The sequence below is a fragment of the Schistocerca serialis genome, chromosome 4 (genome assembly GCF_023864345.2).
Source record: "Schistocerca serialis cubense isolate TAMUIC-IGC-003099 chromosome 4, iqSchSeri2.2, whole genome shotgun sequence".
NCBI lineage: Eukaryota > Metazoa > Arthropoda > Insecta > Orthoptera > Acrididae > Schistocerca > Schistocerca serialis.
In genome coordinates this window covers 472,217,294-472,234,717 of record NC_064641.1, presented here as the reverse complement: position 1 = coordinate 472,234,717, position 17,424 = coordinate 472,217,294, and the positions used below count along the sequence as shown (strand labels likewise).

General features: G+C 41.3%; 1 protein-coding gene and 1 non-coding gene across 5 annotated transcripts in view; both read left to right on the top strand.

Annotated features, from left to right (window-relative positions):
* Positions 1-17,424, top strand: part of LOC126475141 (protein melted) — a 268,693-nt gene that overhangs the window by 60,885 nt on the left and 190,384 nt on the right. The window lies entirely within an intron of this gene.
* Trnad-guc (transfer RNA aspartic acid (anticodon GUC)) lies at positions 16,759-16,830 on the top strand. Its single transcript has one exon. It is a non-coding gene; the product is annotated as a tRNA-Asp (tRNA).

Here is a 17,424-nt window from a genome sequence, read left to right as displayed (position 1 = left end):
CCTCCCCGTAAAGGCGTCATCTCAGACGCCGTCGCAATCTGTTCCACCGCGCGACCGTGGCGTGGGGCGCGGACGGCGGAGGGAGCGCGCCGCGGGCGGAGGGTATTTAAATCGGCCGCTGCGGCGACCGAACCCAGTTCCCTCTGAGCAGCCTTAGCGTACGGATCTCCGTGCCGGCACGTTCACAGGAGCTCAGTCCGTCAGTTCACCTGATGATGGCGACATGTATGATCGCCAAAATATTGTGCCCGTTGGACACTATAGACCGGCAGCACACCCGTGGATATTTTGATTATCAAATACGCCGGGAGAAACTCAAGAATCACATCCCCAGGATGATGGACAGAGTCGGCCACATGCTGCACAAACACAGCATGAAGACTGTCTAGAAACCAGCCAAGAAGATCAAAGAGTGTATAGATGGGTAAAGGACAAAAGGGATCCACTTGCAATGTGTAGAATATACTGCATACCCTGTACACGTGGAAAAGTCTTAAATGGAAAATTATGGACTATCCATCAACATAATTGTCAGTGATCATAACCGGCTTTGCAGGATGGAACAGGTGAAGAAACCAAATGTGGTAGAAAACGTGCTATGAGAGACCTACCAAATAAAAAGATTCATCGACATGGAATTCTCAATGCGGAGAATAGCTGTTGTGCCAGCTTGTTTAGGGAAGCCATAGAAAGACAATAAATTCAACAAAAAAGAGGAAAACTTCATGCTGCATGGAACCTGGGTTCCTGTTCTGCAGCGAATGAGACATTGCCATTAGCAAGGGGAGAATCACAGTGGTGGTGACTGTGAGAAAGCCCTCAGACATTGGCATGACTGGTATGTATCCATCACCAGCGATGGAGGTTAAAGTTTTGACAGTGCCAACTATTCATACTGGTAAAATGTCAGAACAATCATCACGTTGGATAAAGAACCTGAGACAGGAGCCAGCAGGCAGTACGTCAAAAAATGGCCACAAAAGCCACGAGAACTATGTTACAGTTTATTGTTAATATGGTGTACAGATTAAGTTCCTAAGATTTCTCTTTTGTTTTCCCTCGCATTCACATTTGATCGTATGATCAAATACTTTCCAAATATGCACTGTGGTGAAATAGTATATGGAAAATGTAAGTTGAAACACAAATATTGTCTGTTAATGCTCCAAATGACACTAAGAGAAAATCCGATTGGGGAAAATGATCAATTTGGGAATTATATACCAAGATTTTTCAACCTGAAGGGGGGGGGGGAATGTCACTCCACTTTTCAAGCATATCTTCCTGTGGCACAGTTTCCTTCTGATAATAATATGTAGCACCATTTTGCTGGAAACAAATTTTTGGCATTATCAGGCATTTCCAAAGCATTCTTAATTTACTGCTTAGGGTGTTATGTAGGTTAAGCACTTAATCATTCTATGGTTGTTTTGTACTGACTCTTCTAAGTTATCTGTAGAGCTGCTACTGAGCTTGTAGCTTCTGCTCATCGTTATGAATGGAATATATTTTTGAGCTATCCTTCCATTGCATTGCGGTCACTAGAAAAATGAGTGATCCAAGCACACTGCATGTGGTAACAGATATTGTTGTACCACTCTTCATAATTCAGCAGACAAGATTTGTTGACTCGTGTTTGCTTCCACTACATGAAATACTGCCAATTCATGCTGCCGTCAAGATAAGTTAAATTCATAAGCAGATACCAACAATTAATATGTCAGTATTACATTACATAGTGCATAAGTGTATTGCTGTCTGTTGTAGTCTGTAGAACAACAAGTTTGACTTTTAAAATTGTATTATTCACAAAAGTGAAAAGTTTGCACCATTGAAAAGTACATGCTTAGGCTTAATTTGTGTGTGATGAACATAAAAAGTCAATGCTTAGGCCTAAATTTGTGTGTGATTAACATAGAAAAAGCTTCATCTAGATTTGTTTGCATTGTAAAGACTAGAAAATAATGTAGGTTTGATTTTGGTTAAGTTATATAAGATTATTCAATGTGGAAAGTTGTAATGAGCAAGCTTAATGTGTTTACAAGTATCTGCAAGGAAACACATTGAACATCGGATTTAGTTAGATGTTTAGGTTTCCACTGCTTTCAAGAAGGGCTCACTTCTTATTGGATTGTAAGTGATTAAAAATACTGCCATTGTTATTATTATTGTGCGGAAGGTCAGGTTTATTTATCTAGAAGGAAAAAAAACCACAGCAACAAGCTGCTGATATGTAGAATCACATTTTTATGTGTAGTTAATTATAACAATATGACCATGTATGATAACAGAATACAGATGGTGTGCAGAGGTTGTCAACTGCAGTTTCGCTGGGGCATCTGCAGTAGATCAGAAGAAGATATTCCCCGTGAGGCTGTCCCATGCATATGTAGGTTAATCTTAAAAGACAGTAACGTCACAAAACAAGATGAAAGTTGTGTGTATTTCAAGCAGAGATCAGGACCAAAAAATATTATTATTATCATATTACTATGAACCATAGCAGCTTATGGTGTGTGTGTGTGTGTGGGGGGGGGGGGGGGGGGGGGGGTGCATAGGAGGAGGAGAAGGAGTCAGTATAACCTCTAGAAGGTGAAGAGCATTATTTAGCTGTAGAAAGAAATGTGAGACAACAGGCCATTAATAAGAAAGTTTGGATAGGTCTTGCTTCTAGGTAATGTTATGGAAGGGGTACAGACAACCAGTTGCAGGAGAAACAGGAATCAGGGTATCCAATGCTAGCATTTGTGAGGTAATAGTGAATTTTGAGGCACTGACTAGCAATTTGAGTTGAGAAGACCATGTACTGAAAGTTAGGGGAGCAAACAAGAGCTTGGCCAAGAAAATAGAATACAATGTCAGGAGTAAATAGGATAAACTAGATGCAGTAACCTCTCTCACAAATTTGTCTTTGTCGATGATGTGGGGTGGCAGTACGTATGCAGAGCACATTACGGTGAATGCAGTTGTGATATTGGACAAAACTTCTTTGAGTTCCACAGACTGAAAAGAGAAAGATGTCTGGTAACAGTATCTCCATTGTTGTGCATGCTGCTGCAATTGGGAGGTGGGGGTACACAAGGCATGATCTACACCTTAACAGGTGGAGATAGGGAAACTGAAACTGTCATCAGCGCAAATATTCCTGTTATTAAGAGTGTAGCAGGTGAACTTTTTAGGCCACATACTCCATTCAGGTAAACTGTTTTAAAAGTGGTCAAAATAAATGATGTGTGACATATGAAAGAAACTTGTTTCACAGACCTAGCTGGCAGGGCATTAGAATATTAGATGACTGAAAAAAGTTAATTAATCGCTTGTGTACTTAGATGATCTAGAAATTAAAAAACAGAAGTTGATGGGCTGTGTCTGTCGGAGCACCATGTGAACATAAAGGAAACCATCAGTTAAAAAGAGAACATTAAAAGTTTAGTAGCTTACTTCCACAAGGAGAATTTGGGGAGAGAAGGAGTTGTCATGTATATTAAAAATAACAATTATCATTACTTAAAAATAACATGAAGCTCAAACTATCGAACTGCTTAGACCAACAGTTGAAAATGTGCTTGAGGAGTGCTACTTCCCGAAAACTCATTTGTAATTATTGCATCACATAGATCTCCATTGGGAAATTTTCAAATATGTCTAGAAAAATTTGCTTTATTATCAGATCCTGTAAGACTTAAAAGAAAGCAAATGATAATCTTTGGAGGTTTTAATAATTTTTGGAGGATTTAGGTAAAAGAAATGGTTTGCAAATGTAACTTAATACATATTTCATGAGTTGTATTGCTGATTTTCCTGTTAAAAGCACACGGAAAAACAATACTTAGTCAGTCTCAATTTTGAGTTTTGAAGGGATCTTTCCACAGAAAAATCCATTTTTTAAAATCACAGGTAATATTATTCAAAATTTGAAAGACAGAATATTACCAACTAGTATTTTCTGTGACTTACCAGAAGCGTTCGCTTGTGCTGTTCTTTTAGAGTAGCTCAAGTACAGGGTGTTCCATTTATCTGATCATTCCGACTGTCCGGGGTATTGCAGGCAGGGTAGGGAAGCCGTGCATGCCAGTCGAATGGGTCCTGTAGGACCGCACTATGACCCCCCACCCACCCACCCACACACCCACCCCCTACTTTTTTTTGTGGGTTTTAGCCTGAAGGCCATACAGACATACGCGCTTTGTCAGCCAGTGTCATTCAAGCAGTGAAACAGACATCACAAGTGTAGCAGTGAAGTTTTCAAATGCAACAATGGCAAGAGCGAATTATTTAATTCCACAATGAGTGTTTGTTTATGATTCGTATGCGTGTACAGAGTCCGCTCGTACTGTTCGAAGATTGTTTGAACAGAAGTTTCCAGGTGTTCGACTTTCAAATCATGACACAGTTCACAAGTTAGTGAATAAATTTCTTGAAATGGGAAGTGTTCAAGGCAAGAAGTATAAACATTCATGTACAGTGCTCACAGATGCTCATCTCGATGACATTGCATACCACCTTTAAAATTTCCCTTAAAAGTCTCTTAGACGTCCTTCGCAGCAAACCCAAATATCATGCACCTCTGTATAAAGAGGTGCTAAGCTGCTTGGGCTAAGGCCCTATATAGAATCAGTAGTACAAGAACTTCGACCTGCTAATCGTGCGCACAGGTTTAAGTTTTGCGAATGGGTTTTAAAACAAGTGATTGATGGTGGAATGGACCCTTACCTCATTCTGATTATAGACGAGATAAGGTCCCATTTACACAGGTATGTTAATTCCCAAACCTGTCGACATTGGAGCATAGACAGACCTGTTGTGCTTTGTGAGAAACCCCTTCATGATCAGAAAATACGGGTGTGGTGTGCAGTTAGTGGTGACAGAATAATGGGCCCAGTTCTTTTTTTTTTTTTTAATGACCCAGTTACAAGTGGAAGATATGTGCTAAACATTTTGTGACCGTTTTTTAATGAACTGAGTGAAAGAGAATGAAGCTTCACATTTTTTTAACAGGATTTGGCAAGGGCTCATGCGGCAAATGTTTCTTTGCACACAATTCACAATGTGTTTGATGAAAGAGTGATTAGAAACAATATCTGGCCTGCTAGAAGCCCTGATTTAACTCTGTGCGATTTTTATTTGTGGGGTGCACTGAAGGACAAAGCATACACAACAAATCCTGACACGATAGAGGATTGATTTGATTTTGACAGGGAAGCTAAAACAGCTTTGGTCTAACCTGCCACTGCCCACACCGAAACTGAGTATTGCTCCCTGTATATCTAGTAAAGCCAACCAATGCCCTTAAATAGTGCAAGGAGTCCCTTTACCAGCTTTTTGTTAGACACAATTTCTTCAGATCTAGTTTTCCTGAAGATTCTGTATATTTTGCTCTCCAATGCCGTGCATTAGAAGATCAGGTGTGATGCAGTTTCTTCACCCTCATCACAGATCCTACATTTAGGGTATTCTTCTGTTATACCCATTGTGTGTAGGTGTTTTTTGAAATTCTTGTGGCTTTTCATCTGTCCAGCCATGAGTTTAATCTCTTCCCTGTTCAATCCCAGGATTACAGAGCTTCTTGGAAAACATGGTTTAGGCATCATTATCTTACCATGGTTTTGTTCATAGACCTTGGTCCAATATTCTACATGCTGTTTCGTAAGCCAGTTCCATAGTTCTAGTTTGATCATAGCCTTGGTGATTGTCAGGACAGGTTCCAGTCGAATAAATGTAGTTTTTGCTCCCATCCTGGCCAATCTGTCAGCTTGTTCATTGCCACAGATCCCTGAGTGGCCAGGGAACCATACAAGGTTTACCTTATTGCTTCCCCCTAGCTCCACCAGAGCCCTGTGGCATTCTGCAACAGTCTTAGATCTCATTGCAGGAGCTGCCAGTGATTTCAGGGCTGTCTGAATAGATGTAGATGTTACGGTCGTTGTAGCACCTACGCATATTCTCCTCCACACATGCCCTGATTGCAGTAATTTCAGCTTGGAATACTGAGGCCAGTTTTCCTAGAGAGATAATGCCCTTCAGTCTTGACTGAACCCCGTACTCCCCTGCCCCAACACCTTGGCCTGATTTTGACCCATCGATGAACCAAACAGTGTCCCCCATATGGTGTTGAACTGCTTTTCCCCACTGCTCCTTGCTTCCAATTATATTGTAAGGCTTGTTGAAGCAGTTGGGAGTTATAATGTAGTTGGCCGGCATTTCCCCAGCCATTTCTTTATTTACATCACTCACTATCTTAGTGTGTGATTCTGGATATCCCAATGAGATCCAGTTACCAGTTTTAAGTCTGTATGCCCCAGATGCTGCCTCCATCTTGACCCAAAAGTGTAGTGGAGGCATGTCCAGCATAGCTTCCATCCCAGCAGTTGGTGTGCTGCTAATTTTGCCTGTTATGCCTAAGCAGGCCAGTCTCTGCACCTTAGCAAGCTCCTTAGCTGCAACCTGCTGTTCTACCTTCTTCCACCACACTATGGCCGTGAAGGAAATCCTAGGTCTAACCACCGTGGTGTATATCCAGTGCGTACATCTGGGGCTTAGGCCCCAGTTTTTACCACAAGCCCTTCTGATACTCACTAGAGTGCCTTTCACCTTGGAGCAGATGCTCTTAATGTGAGGGGTCCTTGTTAATTTCTCATCTAAGCTTACCCCTAGATATTTCATTATCCCCTTCACAGGTAGAGTTTCGTCGAAGAGCTTTGGATTCCAACTTGAGTGTTTGATATGCCTCTTTGTGAATGGCAACGCAACAGTCCTCTTAGGATTAACCCTTAGATCCTATTTAATGCACCAGTCTTGCACAATGTCCAGTGCACCTTGTACCATATTTCCAACTTTGTCAGGAAATTTGCCAATTATTACTATGACAAGGTCATCTACGTATCCTTGGCAAAAGCATTGTCTTGAATTTAGTTCCTCAGTGAGTTTATTCACCACTAGATTCCACAATAAAGCGGACAGAGCTCCTTGTGGGCAACCTCTAGCAGTTTAATTACTATCTTTTCATTCATCATGGTAGCCTCTACCTTCCTTCCACTAAGCATGGCCCTGATCCACTTACATATAATGGGCCCTAGGTCATGCACCTCTGCTGCTCTTACCATGGAATCATAGGACGTGTTACTGAAGGCCCCCTCGATGTCCAGGAAGATGCAGAGGGCTATTTGTTGTAAGTTAAGTGCTTTCTCCTCCTTCCCAATGAGTTGATGGAGAGCTGTCTCACGATTTACCTGGTTGATATGCGTGTTGGTTTGAATGTAGAGGGGCCCTAATTAGCCTCCTCTCCCCAACATATACATTAATCAGTTTTTCCAATGTTTTGAGAATGGAGGAGGACTGACTGATTGCTCTCATATCCTTGGCCTGGGTATGATCAGTTCTCCCTGGCTTTGGAGTGACGACAACCTTCACTACCCTCCAAGTATTGGGAATGATTCCTACTGCTAGGCTAACCCTGAATAACCTGCATAGGACTCTTACGAGATTCTCTCCTGCCTGTTGCAAAGAGCTGGAGAGATTCCATATGGGCCAGGTGACTTGAATGGATGGAATGTTCCCCCCACCCATTGGATTTTATTGAAGTCCATACGCTGCTTGGCTGATTCCCAGACCTCTGTTTGTGTGCCTGAGAACTATTGTTTCTCCGGGATCAAATTCTGGTCTGTGTTGTCCGACAGAGCATATTGAGGAAAGTGAGTTTTGAGGAGCAGTTCTAGCGTCTCATGTGCTGTCTTTGTATATTCCCCATCCTCCTTCCTCAATGTACCTCCTGGATTGGTTGGTACTCTAGTGAGGATTCTTTGAAGCAGCCGTGCTCTCCACTTCCTCACAGAATGCCTTCCATGATGCCTCCTTTGCTTATCTGATTGCAAGGTTGTAGTTCACGAGGGCGTCACAATATTTTGCCCATTGTCCTTTATGTCTCTCAAGTTTAAACAGTCTTCGTACATGTTTTGTTTGCGTTTCCAAGTTGTTATTGCACCAAGGCACACTCCTATTTGTGCACTTCTTGGTGATCGTGCAGTTGTCCTGATGTGAGGTCACTATGGCAGAGGTAACAGCCTCTGCTACTTCCTCAAACTCTACTGGATTCCTTATCGAGGTTTTAATTTCTGATAAGCTTAAATCAAGGTCCCTCCTATATGTCTCCCAGTCTATTTTCCTGGGATTCCTATAGGTCATGGTCTGTCTGATTCCCATTTCAATCTTGAATTTAATGTACATGTAGTATGATGAGGATGGTTCTAACGCCACATGCCACTGTTTGCCATACCTGCCTATCATCATGGAATGAAAGGTTATGTCGATTAGTTCTTCCCTTCTGCTATTCCTGAATGTAGGTTTATCACCACTATTCAGGTCCTCCAAGTTGTTAGCTAAGAGAAATTCAAGAAGGTACTCACCTCTACTGTTGGTGTCCTTCCTGCCACACACGAGGTTGTAGGCATTGGCATCACATCCAACCAACAGGTGGTTGCCTTCCCAATGGCAAGCTTCCATCAGTCTCCTCACCTCCAAAGGAGGAGGAGAGCTGTCTTCGTAAGGAAGGTATGCTGAGACCAAAAAAAATTCCCTCATGATACCTTGCTCACATTGCTGCGTTCTGATGGTCACTAGGTCCCTGGAGCAGAAATCCGTCATTGGCATGAAAGAAATTCCATTTCGTACGTACATGCATGTTCTGGAGTTTCTTACATTTATAGCATAAATCAGCTTACCTCTGGTGCCACCGAGATCCGATACACACCCTTTATATAAGTAGGGTTCTTGTGTCAGGGCCATGTCCACTTCCTTTCTCCCAGGCACCAGCTCAGGGCAGCAGAGGTCCCTTTACGGTGCTGCAAATTAATCTGCAGCACCTCCAGTCTTTATGTTGCTGCTATCATTGCCTTTAAGGGCTTTAATAACCCTAGCGGTGACATGCGAGAACCCTTAAAACAATGTCAGGTCTTGCTCTCGCATTGCCTTCAGGGACCTCCCTCCGACCTCCGCCACCAGGGTTCATCTTTCTGGTACAACCTTCTGGTTGATTACTGTCCAGTCCTCTGTCGAGTCTTTTGGTTTCTGGACCCCTATTTTCTCAAACAGAGTCTTAGGAGAGACATCCTTAAGGATCCTTGGTACCCATATTGATACCTTTGCAGTCTTGAGAAGCTCCGCTGCCATCATGACCAGCAGTTTCGCATCTTCCCTTAGGGATATCATGGGCACGTTGTCCTTAAGCCATCCCACCATGTGCACCCCCCTTCAGACAAAAATGAGGGTACCACAATCTAGATAGACCCTCCTAAAGTTGGGTCCTGGACCAGCACCCCCCTCCAATCTTTCCAAAAAGGTCCATCTGTACAAGTTCCTCCTGCTGTGAGGTGATGGCTACCAGTGGATAGCCTTCCTCAATAACTGCCATCTTAAAAACTGAGACTGCATTACTATAGGTCTGTTTCTTTATTTCCTGCCTCAGTTTTTTCTGGGCTCGCTTATGCAGGGAGGAGGGAGTCTTAGATTCCTACCTTATCTCCTTGCTGCCTGTCTTTGACTTTGTGGGGGTCTGTGTATCCCCTTCAACCTGAGACAGTTTTTTCTTGGGGGTCTTCGGATCAAGCCCTTGTAATTCCCTCCAGTCGTCTTTGGGAAGCCATTCTTTCCCTTCCTTTTGTCTCCGCTCCCTGAGTGGTTTCCTCCTCTGGGCCCCAGACAAGGCTTTAATCTTGATATGGTCCAACTTACAGGTTACAGTTCCCACTTATGGCTCAGGTCTAGACTCTGATTCAGTAGTGGGAATACATTCCATCAGTCCTGACCACGATGTTTGAGTGTTTGAGGTCTCAGTTTGTCCCTCATTTTATTTTAATTTATGTTCTTTTGTCGTGTCCATCTTGGTCCCCCGAGATTTGGGGATCTACACGGTCCACACTACGAATACTCTGCGCGATGTAAGGCTATTTACTCAGGGAAGTCGCCCATTATTCCTGAGGCTCCGTTTGTGACTTCCCATGTGCCATGCACCCCTTGGCACGGATCGCATCACACCTTGGGTTGGGAAAGAGAATTGGGTAAGTACTAGGAGTGGATAAGGAAGATAGTACGTTGTGGGACACTCTTAGTCTGATCCATCAGCTAAGGCCTTTCTGGCACTAAGTCCTCTACCTTCGGCATAGCCCTCAGCTTCACACGGATACGCAAGCCTCTCCACCTGCACGGACAGTGCTTTGTCAAGGTGGTGTCCCCCAGAGATGACGATAGAGGAACTCAAGGATAATATCCATGAATCAATTAATTCAGTATCTCAGAAGGAATTACATCATGTAATTAATAATTTCTTGAGTACCTGTAGATGTCAGAAATGCGTGGTAAATAATGGCAGGCACTTACAGCATCTCCTTTTTACTCAAAAAGTTTATTTACATATATTTAAATGTAGCCACGTCGTACCGCAGCAGTTGACTAGTGACACAGCATCTGATCGCTGGGCAATGGAGCAATTGCTGCCTGGCATCTACTGCGCTGCACTGGCGGGCGTCAAATAAATGGAACATCCTGTACTATGTTATCAGAGACATTGTTTGTAACTGTTGTTTGTTTAAGAAAACTAGTACACAGTGAAACAGTGCTACATATTATAATCAAGCCTAATGAAGAAACTTCATCAGTGCTAGATTTGTTGCCAGTACCTTTGATCGTTATACAAGTATTATAGAAATGGTGTGTGAATTCAAATGGGAATCCTGGAGTGAAGAATATATTTTTTATGCGAAGCGCTGTTGAGAAAATTTAGAGAACCAGCATTTGTAAAGTACAACACGTAAATAATTTCATTTAAATTAATAATACATTTTGTGCAGTGGACTGTCACTGGGCTTAGATAAAACAATAAAATTCTGTATTGCACAATGTCTTAGCACAATGCTAGAAATAATGTATGAGAGGAAAATCAGTAGATAATACGGAATATTCTGAAGTCTATAGTGTTAGTTTTGCTTGAAATCTGAACTTGAATTAACACATTACAGGTCTTCCTAAATGTCTAATGTATTTTTGAATTACAGGTAATATCAGACTTTGGAGATTATATTGTTAATAAGGTGACAGATGTTTCCTGTTTTCCTCACACTAATGTCTGGGGTATCAGATTCAGGATAACTTCTCATTGTATAAGAAAGTTTTTTTGCACACTAGTGTGTAATAAAGACACTATGTCATGTCCACTCTAAAATGTCTGGTAGACAATGCTGTAAATAGTTGGATGTACAGCCCAACAGTATATGTATTGCTTTATGAAGTATATTGTCAATAGTCATTCAGAAATTGAAACAAACAGTAACATTAATAGATATAACACTAGAAGAAGAAATTACAACACTATCCATAACGTATTCCTGCCTTATTCTTGGTGTGTCACTGAAAGGAGTGAGGCATCAGCCTAAAAATTTGTCAACCACTTACCCCCTGATGCAAAGAGTGTAACAGATAGTAAAATTAAATTCAAATACAAACTGAAATCATATGTACTTGACAACTTGAACTCTGTCGAAGAATTTCTGAATGAGTAATACCAATGTGAGTAGTAATAAAGAGAGGGTGCATTGCTGTGATCCAAATGCCTTTTTGTAATGTAATTGGATAGAGAAAAAAATGTACTCACCAAGCGGTGGCCGGAGAACACATATGTATAGGTATTTAAATTTGCAAGCTTTCAGAGGCAGTGGCTCTTCTTCCTGGCAGAACCCTGCACCAGGAGAGATTTGCTTGTCAGAATGAGAAGGAAAGACTTTCCTTCTCATCCTGTCCAATAAGTCTCTCCTGACCCAGGTTGTGGGTGACTTTTTCTGAACTGTACCTATTTCCCAAACTTAGGTGACTATCCTCTATTAATTAAAATACTTCAGAAAGGAGGAAGGTCCCTGCAGCGATGTACTGGAAAGTGACACCTAAAGAAATGTAGAAAGAATGGTCAAATATGAGCATTACAGAGGTGAATAATGTCATGAAGAGAGTGGATTAGTTACTAGAAAAAAAGCATTTATTTTAACAGTTAACTCTCGCCCACTACCAGAGTATATCACAGCTGGATTTGTCTGCCTCAAAATATTACCCTACAAGCCAAACCGTGTAAGATGTTTTAAATGGTGCAAACCACATCCTGTGCAGCAATTCTTAAAAACTAGTTAGCAAGAAAATGCCTAAATACATACTCAGACATCAGTGTCAGAAACAAATATGTGTACACTATCTGATCAAAAGTACACAGACACTGATATATAACACAGAATTGACCACCAGATTTAATAAGTAGCTGACCCACCAGTATGAAAGAGGGCAGGGAGTATTGCGTTGACAGCAGGGAAGCAGTAACAGCACAACGGGTTGGTCAGGAGAGCTCAGTGATTTCGAACGTGGACTAAATATTGGATGTCACCTGAGTAACAGAACCATCAGTGACATCTCAATCCTTCCAAAAGCTGCCCAAGTCAACTGTTAGTAATGTGATTGACAACTGGAAACACAAAGGACCAACTACAGCGGAACCGTGACATGGGAGATCTCATACCGATGAACAGGGGCCAGCAAGCACTGCAGAGAGTGGTTGTAAAAAATTACATGAAATTGGCAGAAGGCATCACTCGTGAGTTCCAAAGTGCCATCAGCATTCCAGCTAGCACAATGACCGTGCTTTGGGAGTTTAAAAGAGTGGTTTGCAATGGCCAAGCATATAGGGAACCAAGCCACTGTTGTCCAGACCCATATGACTGCTACAGCATGTACTTCCTGTCTGATGTATGGACTTCTGACATGTGAATAACTGAGCATGACCAGTCTTGGCTGATGGCTCACCTCCCCCCACTGATTGCAAAAATCCAACGCCTCTCTCTCTCTCTCTCTCTCTCTCACACACACACACACACACACACACACACACACACTTTTTTCTTTCTTCTCTCTCTCTCTCTCTCTCTCTCTCTCTCTTTCTTTCTTTTTTTACATAAAAGTAATGTTTTCGAGAATGCTTACATGCTACAGCGAACCTCATACAACGTGTGGAAAATACTTTGATATTTCAGTAAAATCACAGGAAAAGATAAGACTCGTCTCCAAACAGGAGATCTATCCTGCCTTTCATTAACAGGGAACTGTATACACATTAAAAAAATACTATCCCTGAAATACAGATGACAGGTGTCTCTATAAAGAAAATATACAAAGAATAATGTATATTTATGGCTGAATTTTTCACACTTTTCATTGTTTGCAGGAAAAGAATGTTTATAGTTACTGTTGATCAGCAGTAGATCACTGATGTGCTGTGGTTTTCACTGGCTATGGTGATTAGTTAATAACATGCCAGCTTTACTAAAGCACTGTCCATGAGGTGTGCCTGTTGCTGGGATACATAAAATAGGTCTTGTGACAGCAGCCAGGTCTGGTAGGTACTTTTCATGTCTGCTCCACCATTTTAAGATGTCATCTTTGCCAAGGTGCATGAAAGTATAGACATCTACTTCATCTGCTGTGGAGTATTTGTTATTATTCCAGTCCTTAAAGTGATCTCTCTTTCTGGCTAACAATGACACTTGAAGGCTCTATTTGATAAACAAAAGAGAGAGAAGTAATACAGAACTATTGTTGAAATCATGAAAGCATACCCAGAGAAATGTATTTTACATTGGTGAAATATTATACGAATTATAATACTTCTGTTCAGCTATAACATATACTTACTAAACATATTGACATACTAAAAAGTAACCTAATGAACATAGCAATTTTATGTTTGGATGTAATTACAACATCCTCACACAGAAAAGTCAGGGCTTGATTTTCAATTCTTGTACTTCCTGTCAACAAGTACATATTTGCAAATATACATCAGTTATGCTAGTTAATTACAAATTCATCCTTTCCTCATATCGTAATGAAACAGTGCTTATAACTGCAATAAGTAAACTCACCTCACAACCATTGTCTTTGTCACTGCAGATTTGTTCAAGTTTATGAAACCAAAAAAGAACTAATCGGGTTATAGGCTTTTTTTGCCTGCTAATTCATCTGTGCCCTCTTTAAATGATTTTGGGAAGTGTACGGTTCTTCCTGTAAGTTCATTGTCATAGCCCTGTAATCTGTAAGCAGAAGTCTTTTTCCTTCAGCAAAGCAGCAACTTCATTATGCTGAGTGTATAAGGAATCTAGCAAAGTTTACAAGCTATTTCAGCATGTGGTGATCTCTAGTTCCAAACATGAGCAGAAGCCACTCTTCTGCATGTACTGTAAAATGCAATCCGCAGTATTTATTGTTGATGTGATGTTTGTGGCCTCTTTTAACAAAGTATGGCTAAGTCTTATAATGCAACGAGCAGCACAAGAAAGCTTTTGCACTTTTCCAAAGTTTTATTGTACTACCATCCTAATCAGAGACAAAAACAAAATTATGCAACCTATTTGTCAAAGTGTTCCAAACAATCGTCCTGTCTTGTGTATCTTTGATATTATTCACTCCCATCACTCTAATGTCTGGGAATGTAGTTGTAAATAAAACACTACTCACAAGAGAAAAATCTGTGTTTATGTAATGTGCTGTCAAAATCAAATTATGCACCTTATTGTATGAATCAGTCCATGTATTTACTGTTGTATAACATGTCTTGTTAAAAAACTTACTTAGTAATTGAAAGTGTTATGCTGTTTTGAATTGCATCATCATGTTCTTTGACATGTCTGCTTATGGTAGTATGCAGTATGACATCTGAAATGCAAACTTAACGATAACATGCGCCTAGATGAATTAATTCTTGGCTTAGTTATTTGAAACCTTCATCAGAAACAACATTAAAAGGTCTCTTATCATAAGCAAACATCAGCACTGACTTTTCTGTTGTACTATTTTTTTTATTACTCTCAATATTCTTGAAGGAGCTGTGGCAGTGTGGGATTTCTTACAACTGTGTTCTTTGATGAATGAGTCATTGCCAACTGGAAAAAACAGTAATGTACACCATATTATGTGTGATACACACACAGTAGACTCTCTGTTTTCATCTACAACAAAGGGAAATTTATTCCATGTGTTTTTTAGACCCTCCTGTTTCTTTGACATGTACATATTAGTTTCAGTATTACTACTTACTGCACTGGCTTCTTCATACATAATGGTTACAAACAAACCACAAATGAGAAGCCTGTGTGGGATGTAGTCTTGCATGGATAAAGACACTATTAAAATTTTTGGAGTCAAAACATTACCTAAAATTTGGTCATAGCTTCCATACTCTACCACAATAACTAGTGCAGGCACTCTATTCCATTAGGCTGTACTTGACCAAGCTCGAATTTTGCACTCACTTACTTGGTCATGCAAGACTGCCACAAATTTTTGTAGTCAGTGTTAAGCTTAGCTTGAGGTGCTGTAAAGAGCAATGTGTCTGGACAGTGGGTCATTGGAAATGAGTGATTTGGAGTCGCCAATCATACTACGTCCTGTGGCAATCTGATGGAAGGGTTTGGATTTGGGAAAAGCCTAGAGAGCATTACCTACCATCATGGGTAGTAGCAACAGTGAAGTATGGAGGAGGTGGTGTTATGGTATTGGTTTTTTTTTGTGGTTAAGGTGTGCCCATATTACTCTTAAAAAATGCTAAAATCAGAAGAATATGAACAAATTTTACAGCATTGTGTGTTGTGTACAGTAGAGGAACAATTCAGAGATGGTTAATTGTTTTAATAGCATGACAGTGTACCCTGTTATAAATCAGAATCTGTCAAGCAACAGTTTGTGGACAATAACATTCCTGAAATGGACTGGCTGGAGTCCTGACCTGAACCCAATTAGTTACTTCAACAACTTCACTCCAGCACCAGCACCCGCTACTTTCCCTGGCTTCAGCTCTTGAGGAAGAATGGGCTACCATTCATCTACAGACATTCAGACACTTCATTGAAAGTGTCCCCAGCATAGTTCAAGCCATCATAAGGGTGAAAGGACTACAAATTCCGTATTAATGCCCCCAATAGGTATCATATAATGTACTTGAAGCTGCTCTTGTGAAGGGACAACTTCCTCTGAACTGTCAAATGTTCTTAATCCATTAAGTCTTCCAAACAAAAATATTCACCATCAAGGAGCTAAAAGTCAGTATGCTTACCCATACAAACAGCACCACCTACAGTAAAGAAAAAAAAAATTCAGCAAAAAGCCAACCAAAGCCAAAGGAATTTGGATAAAAACTGTCAGTTGCTTTTTGGTGGCAATGGCGATGTTGTAAACATCAGTGTAGCCATGGAGGAACCAAGTACCCCAATTACTTTTCCACCCTGACTTCTCCCAAATGGTACCACTGCAGAGAGAAAGGCGATAAGAAAATCCTACTGAAATCAGCTCCCTTAATGTGGAATGAGAACAGATTGAGAACTTGTTTGGAGGAACTAAAACTCTTAGCGTGACAAAGCTACTTTGCCTACGTCTACAGAAGATACTGTTGCAAACCACTGAAGCATCCTTGCTAGGAACTTACTCTCTCCACTTAAAGATGACTTTCCTGCTAACAGAGCTACCAGTGAGATGGCATTATTGAATAGTAACTTCTTCCACATCTCACCTGTCCTATTCAGCTCCAGCTTGCTGGCCTTGACTGTCACACATGCATTGCTGAAAAACATCATATTCTCAATGCAGTTCCCATCTAATAAAGAGACTCTTGTGAACATAATTAATGAACTGCCGAGGCCTTTCTTTCTTGTTGGTGATTTTAACACACATTACATGCTTTGTTCCTCGGTAGTATAGTGGTCAGTATCCCCGCCTGTCACGCGGGAGACCGGGGTTCGATTCCCCACCGGGGAGCCACCTCCCACCATGAACCATGGACCTTGCCGTTGGTGGGGAGGCTTGCGTGCCTCAGCGATACAGAGGGCCGTACCGTAGGTGCAACCACAACGGAGGGGTATCTGTTGAGAGGCCAGACAAACATGTGGTTCCTGAAGAGGGGCAACAGCCTTTTCAGTAGTTGCAGGGGCAACAGTCTGGATGATTGACTGATCTGGCCTTGTAACATTAACCAAAACGGCCTTGCTGTGCTGGTACTGCGAACGGCTGAAAGCAAGGGGAAACTACAGCCGTAATTATTCTCGAGGACATGCAGCTTTACTGTATGATTAAATGATGATGGTGTCCTCTTGGGTAAAATATTCCGGAGGTAAAATAGTCCCCCATCCGGATCTCCAGGCGGGGACTACTCAAGAGGACGTCGTTATCAGGAGAAAGAAAACTGGCATTCTATGGATCGGAGCGTGGAATGTCAGATCCCTTAATCGTGCAGGTAGGTTAGAAAATTTAAAAAGGGAAATGGATAGGTTAAAGTTAGATATAGTGGGAATTAGTGAAGTTCGGTGGCAGGAGGAACAAGACTTTTGGTCAGGTGATTACAGGGTTATAAAT